Genomic DNA, 7,500 nt, shown 5'->3' with positions numbered 1-7,500 from the left:
TAAACGCTTTTGCGTCAGCTCATGTCGGGTGAGCAAAGGTCATGAGCGAATTCTTGAACTTAAATTCAATGAATGTTGCAATTGAAGATTAGAAAAAGAAATTATTATCTTTCAACAATACACTGGAAAACGTGCCTTGAAACTGGCCATCACAAGGACGTATATATAGTACTTATGTAGCCAACCAAAAAGCAGATGACGGTTTCTTCAGGTCCTTGGCTGAATCGGCCAAATCATTGCCGCCATAGCTTACGGCGAGACTGAAAAGTATAATATATATATATATATATATATATATATATATATATATATATATATTTGTCTAAACAGTGTACCCGGCCAGCAAAACAGAAGCTTTTTAAACTGTTGTGACTGAGTTCAGTTTTGGATTGGATTATTACTCGATAATAATCGATAATAATCGAGTCCTGTTTTCACAACATGGTAAGGAGAGTCTTATGAAAACTCGAAACCAACCACCAAGGCTGACTTCAAAATGCTTAAAACTAATATTTCTAAAAAAAAAAAAGTTGATGTCATAAGCTTATCTCACTAGCCCTAACATTGCAAAGCAATGACATTCCTTTAATGAAAAGCAGTCCATGCAGTGGATCGTAGATGAGGGTTCGGCGAAAGACCTCAAGGAAATTCTCTCACCAGGCAGTCGAATCCCATGCATGTGACCAGGGTCAAACTAAACATTTTAGTTTTGCCAAATCTGACAAATCGGTGGATCATTCCTCGTGGCTCCTAAGCTAAGCGCGCGCTGATATAGTTTTCTCATGCATTTGGCAGTGCACGTAGTATAGGTTGAATGTTACCGTAACAGTGAAAAACTGTTTTGCCCGCCTCTACCTGATTCGTCCAATGTTATGCATCTGTCCATCTGCAATCCTTCTACTTTTAACCAACCTTCATTTCAAGGGCTACTGATTTAATTCCGAGATATGTGAACCGAAGAATAGGTTGTATGCCCCTTTTCCTCTCGGTCTGACGTCCGACGGAATTTATTTGATTGCAATTAAATCACACCAATATTTTTACGTATTAGCACCCAAGTTGACATTTACTGCGTTAGTAAAATTCTTCGTTGTAAGCAATCCGTCACTTTTTTAAGACACGAGTTCGGGCACTTAGCGCTCTGCGTAAGCAGTTGTCAGCGATACAAGACAATGATAAGATTGAGACGGGGGAGAGTATAAGACTAGCAGATTGCTCTTTGACTCAGTTCCTTTATTTCGTAAAATGTGGTTTGCATAGCGACACCTTTTCACACTGGGTTAGCATAACCTAAGTTCAAGTAAGCTCTATTCATATTTATACGACATACAAGAACTTGTCTTGCAGACAGAAGAAAACAGACGAAAAACGTCCTGTGTTGCAATAAACCGCTGAAGGTCAAGGTCTTTGAGCCAAGAGTAAAAAAAGTTGACAGACATTGTGAGTAATGTTTTCAATTCTTACTGCTACGAAGCCGATTTTTTTTTTTTTCAAACTCTCAGAATTTATTTATTTATTCATTTCTTTAATCAGACATGTTAGGTCTTTCCACAACTGATGAAGGCTCTAGGTTTGATAATTAAATTGGGTAAACTTTTCACCGGAAAAGCAATCGATTACGTAAGTGTGCGTGTTCCACTTTGGCACAAGATAGCTGCAATCAAAATTCAAGGCTCGAAGAGGCTTGATTTAAAACGAAGATAGCTATAATTTGTTAATATTTCCAGAAATATTGCACACGAACGCTCACAACAGACTCGCAGCAGTTATTCCAAATCTTCCGATTACGAAGTGGTCTCAAACGAAATGTTTAGCCCAAATAGTCAAACGATTTTAAAGCCTCCTTAAGGCATTCCATTTTTACGGAACATTCAGTTACGATAAATTAAAATAAATAGCATACATTCGTCTTTCTAAGTGTACATTACAATATTTTTGCAGATGTCGGCTTACTGACTTAGTTTCTTTGGAAAATAAATGGAATTTTAAACTAAAGCGTACATCGGTGACAGCTCGGCCGGTTCATTTAAACCGAATTTAGTAAATCGGTCTTCGGCTATATAGTTCTCACATTCTCATTTCTTTATCCCAGTAGATAACGGACATACCTTTTCTTTCTATGTTTGATCATAGCATCTTTGGAATTATAGCGTGATACCAAACGAACCAACTGTTTCTGTCAAAAATGAAGTTGCTTTTAAAAATCTAACCGTCTATACGTTATTTCTTGACATCAAGAAATTTCTGACGTGTCTTGTAAATTTCCATAGTTAATAATTAAAAGTTGACACTCATCTCATCGTATTCTGAAACAGGTGCAAGAAAATAGACCTTTCGTCTCTCCATTGCGAAAAATTCTACGAGGAGAACTCGCGGGTATTTTTAGATCATTGTTGCATTTGAAGGTCGAAAACCTCACTTTACTCGTTTCCAGAAAACGAATCTAATGTCAAGTGATGGAGAACGGCGATTTTTTTTTCCAATTTCACTCCGTCTGTTTGTCAAGCAACTTAAGATTGACTTAATTTAAAAGTGTTAATGGAACCTAGTTTGTGAAAAAATGGGTTTATCCATCTACATCTGTGGTCAAAAGTTATTATTGGTCTGATACTATATTGGTACTATTATTACTGGTCTGATACAGGCTAACAAACGTCGCGATGCCATTAGGCTTTTTTTCCTCTTATAGAGCGGAGCCTTTCACTGAATATAGAGACACAAAAGGAGGGCGATCAAGTGAGTCACTTTTAGAACAAAGAACTGATCCATGCAGCTGGCTCTAAGGGAGAAAAAAACGTCTGCAGGCGGCAACTCAATGTGGTTTTGAGTTTATCTCTGAGGGTCTCATTTGGTGAGCATTTAATGAAGCGAGACATCTCTAAGCCAATCAGGAAACCTTGAAAAACCTGAAACCCTAATAAGCGAACAGCTTATCTAGTGCCTAGTGAACTCTAAAGTGTCGCAAAACTCTATGCAAGTTCATGTCTGCCTCTTGTTCAAAGCGAATTTAAGTTCGGAGTTTTTCTTATGAAAATTAGCAGGAACACGGAAATGGCCTTTTAAATAGTAAGATAAACCGGCAAAACAATTCGAATCAATTGAAGATATACAAACAAAATGTTATGTAATAAAAAAGCGCCGCGTGACTATTCGTAATAGTGATGATAAAAATGACCCTGACAATGACAACGACGATTGGATGCTTCAAGAACACCAGATGGGCTAAGTCACTTATCAACAATGTCCTTCTACATTTTGCGAAAGCTATCTACAATTTTTTGAACAGAAACACCATAACCATAACTTAAAACAAAGAAAACAAAACAGCCGTGGTGACACACGGCCCCAGTTGTTCAAAAGGTGGATAACGCTATCCACTGGATAAATCACTATCCATTGGATAACGCAATTGGTTTCGCTATGACTTATCCACTGGATAGTGATTTATCCGGCGGATAGCGCTATCCATCGTTTCAACAACTGTGGCCAGGCCAACACATCACGCACGCGCACAACAATTAAACCCGGTCAGTTGGCAACCACGGGCAGCTGTTTCGGCCATGAAGCCTCATCAGCATGGCGTAGCCAACATACCGGGTGGGTATTGCAGGAACCCCTTTAAGTGGCAGCTCCACATACATACGTTCTTCCACGGCAAGCGTGCGGGAAGGTGGATCGCCAAAATAAAAATAAGAAAGAAACAAAAGAAGCCAAGCTGTTCCCCCTCTCCCAGCACAAATAACCCAGAAATCACTCAACATTGAATTTTTGGGGGGAGGGGGCCTTAAGGCTTGGTCACTTTATATAGGAATTGCAAATTGTGCAATTTTTTTGTCTTCTATAATAATACATATCATTGTTTTCTAACCTCCTTGGAATTAAAAAACAGAAAAGAAATAAATCTTTCAAAATATCCATTCTATATCTATTCACCAACCTGAAACGGAATTGAAAACCACGACAAATACAAGACAGTTCAAAAATGGAAGCGTGAATTATACTTATGCTCTTGAACTGACAAGGCATTACATATTTGCGAATCAGTTTAAATCGATCTTATTCGATCACAACGTATATATTTAAAAACGACAATTGCCTTAAACCTTGCCGTGTATAATAGCGATGATAAAATGGTTGTTTGAAATGCTTTTCAATTCGCAATCACAAATTAATCAACAACTTTGAAAATGACAAAGAGCGCTTCCTTCGAACTCTGGTTTCTTGTGTATTTAAATGAAATATGTAATTAATTTTTAAAAAAGATCAATTAAAGTCTTTTCCCAGAATATTGCCAAAAAAGAACTGGGCATTTTTTTCTTTGCTGGCAGTACTTTAAAGTCAAAGCCTCCTTACAATATTTTAAGGTGCATCCGCACGAACTAAAGTAGCCTTAGAGAAACTATTTTCATATAACAAGCCAAGCGGAAATTTGTCCCATTTTTGCGATATCATAGCAATTTACTGAGAGAGCAATGTTTTTGTAAACGAAATGTGACTAAAATTATGCAGGAAGGAACCTTTTAAAGAGGTACACGGTTCAGGCTGGCCACTATACCATTTTCTTTATGTTTTCTTTACTGATGATCCAAAGCGTTCAGCACAGATTTTTAAGTTCTCTTTTACATTTAATTTAATTAGAAAACGTTGAAAGCAACGGAATCCTCCTTAAAACTGCGTCTTTTCAAAAGGTCAACTCACTCTAAATCAGATATCTAAAACTAAAGACCTTAGACTCATCTGAAGGAAATTCACTTGACATTAAATTCCGTCTGCTATGAAGAAGGCTCATCAAATGGATCTGAGTGATCCTGATTGAATTTTAACCAAAACAAAAAGGATGCTAATTTGCATCAAATCGCCCTTTAAAACTTTTCACTAACACGGACTCGAAAAATATTTAAAATTATTATTACTGTGTCTAAAGTGAACCTCACTTTAGAACTGTCAGTCAATAAATTCCATATCTGCTTTCAGTGTTTTATCTTCTCATATCCTGTTCTCCGGAGGCCAACTGGGTTTTGTAATAACTTGTCGGAACTGATCCGTTCATTTGGCCGTTTTCCGACGGATAGCTACATATGTCGTATTCGCGTTTTGAAGTCCCCGCGACATTTTTTTAATACAAGGAACGCCTACAGCGGAAAATGAGCGCATCAACAGATACTCGAAGAGTAATCTCTACCAAAAATCTATTCGGAAAGAATAAACGCATCTCAGATTTTAGTTACGAGAAACTTTCGGATTCGTGAAAACTCTTTATCCCTTTGATTTTCAAGAGCTAGATATGTTCACATTTTGATAGTAAAAGGCCACCAGACATCAGGCCTTTTCAAAGAAGCAAAATCATCTATTTAATCAAGTGTATGGTTCTCAGGCTCCTTAAGACTGAGCAACAGATGCAACAACTAAATAATTGGAAGAGAAACTATTTCCGTAGCTTTTTTTTCAAAAGTTTGATAAAATCCTTATGGAGGCGAAGAAACAACTTTCTTTGGCAAATACTAAACGGTTGTCGCGAGATTTGGTGTCCTTGAATAAATCTTAGCTTATTTATCGAAATCTTCACTATTCTGATAATTTTGAAAAAAATCATGATTATTTTGTCATGAGCATTTTCACTTGCCTGTTCAATTTTCTTTTCTGCCTTTTAAATCCTCCGCCATGCAAGATGAGGCCCATATATCATGAATAAGACGAGAGCGAACTCACCGCATAATGGTTTAATAAGTCACGTATCTTAGCGACTTTCGTTTGAAGGTAATTGTCAAGTCACGTTGCTTTTGTCATAGGCAGTGATGAAAATGATATTTTATAAACACGCATGAAGTTTCGGGATAGTATGTCGGTTTGGAAAAAAAAATTAAAGAAATTAATCCACATGGTAAAATTTTCGGTGGCATCAATTTCAGTCCTCAATCGAGATGTTTAACTCGGTGGCAAACATTTTCGAAAGTTTCGAAAGATAGGATGCGTTAAAAACCACATCTAGGATTTTACGAGCAACTAAATGAAAAACAAATATAAGTTAAGACAGGAACGAATTTGCAAATATGTATACTTATACATAAGCAAATGATCGTGAGCCTGAGAGTATTAAATGCAATCAAGAAATAAAATCTCCGAGATTACTTTGTAACCCTTAACAAGACACTCGATAACAAAGTAATGTCAACACGGATGCCGGGAATTTGCCTTTAGGTGTAAAGAGGAGGAATAGAGACGATTTCGGGTTGAAACTATCGACAATCTTGTGTCATCTTGAAAAAATATATTAATTCCCGTCAAATTGGGGTGTGACATTATTTCTTCTCTTTTGCGCATGTCTGGGGCAGGCCCTGGCGGTTATGTGCCAAGATGGATAAGCAATGCAACTTCAACTGGCTTCAAACTGACATCAAATTCACGCTGCCGCTATAAAAGAAATGCTAACCTTTTTACCGGATCCGTTCACAATGCACTTCTATTACTTCTTGATGACATTGTTTGGCGTGATACCTTGAGATGATTAGAACTCCGAAAAAAAGATACGACTTGTGATTGACACGCCAATCAAGTCAAGGACGACCCGTTTTCTTATTTGATAGTGGCTACGATGTTTTTAATTATTCAAGACTTGTTTTGCTGGTATGTTATATGCTATGTTGTATCTGGTATGTAGTAGTCATTGTGCCAGAGCTTTATGATGTTGTAATGTTTATCTTGCAACCTTTGTAACTAAGGTGCTTTCTTAACGTCCGACTGCGAGCATTCTCTCTTACAGCCTCCGCGGCTCAAAACATACGAAATTCAAATATATACTTCACAATAACTGTTTATTTTTTAAATAGACAATCTTAGAGTTTGCCCAGTAATACTTAACTCTTATATATTATTTACCGCAGCTCAGTCAGGTAGTTAAGTTTCAATCGATATGTATAATTATTTTTCTGTATATGTTATAATAAAACTCAATCGCTGGTGGCTTCAGCTGAGCGACGCGAAAACGTACCTTTTTTCGCTTTTCGACTCGACTAGGGTCTATTGTGTCTGTCGTTTGCTGAATTGTTCGCTTCAACAGTGAATCTTTCCTTTCAAATCATAGTTTGCCTTTTCGCAACCGTTTGAACGCCTCACTGGTATATCGCCTTGACATGTTTATTTAAGCACCTGTTCTTTGGATCGACCAGTGAGCCCACTGGGAGCAGCATCATAGCTGGGCCAACAACTAACTGGTAATTGAAAAAGAGGTGCTGCCATTTAAACAACAGGCTTCAAGGCTCATTTAGCTTCTCTCTTTCTCATATTCGGTGTTCACAAACATTATAATTCTTCTATGCCTCAGCGAGTAGTGCACCCGATCTATTTTATCAGAAGGTCATTGGTTCCCTTCCGTTTCACTCAGTTTTTTCCCGAGAATGCCCGTGTTACAACAGAAAAAAACGTCATTTTGTTACTGTGGTTTGCACTCGCGACGAAATCATCATGAGCATTCGCAAATCGACGCAGAGGCAGTATCTTGCT

The 7,500-nt window shown here is 37.6% G+C and overlaps 1 protein-coding gene across 5 annotated transcripts in view; it reads right to left on the bottom strand.

Annotated features, from left to right (window-relative positions):
• The window catches only part of LOC138021048 (soluble guanylate cyclase 88E-like), a 36,787-nt gene that overhangs the window by 21,665 nt on the left and 7,622 nt on the right, over positions 1 to 7,500 (bottom strand). Inside the window, exon 1 of one of the 5 annotated variants that reach the window (XM_068867922.1) lies at positions 5,624 to 5,704. The exons of 2 other annotated variants lie outside the window; for them this stretch is intronic. The gene's annotated coding sequence lies outside the window, so the exon portion shown is untranslated. Of the gene's footprint in view, positions 1 to 855; positions 960 to 2,108; positions 2,239 to 5,623; positions 5,705 to 7,500 lie in introns of those variants that run through there. 2 more of the 5 variants (XM_068867919.1, XM_068867923.1) reach the window with 2 other exon arrangements.

This window comes from Montipora capricornis, chromosome 10, assembly GCF_036669925.1.
Source record: "Montipora capricornis isolate CH-2021 chromosome 10, ASM3666992v2, whole genome shotgun sequence".
NCBI lineage: Eukaryota > Metazoa > Cnidaria > Anthozoa > Scleractinia > Acroporidae > Montipora > Montipora capricornis.
The sequence above is the reverse complement of the archived record's forward strand: the minus strand, read 5'-3'. Positions and strand labels throughout refer to the sequence as shown.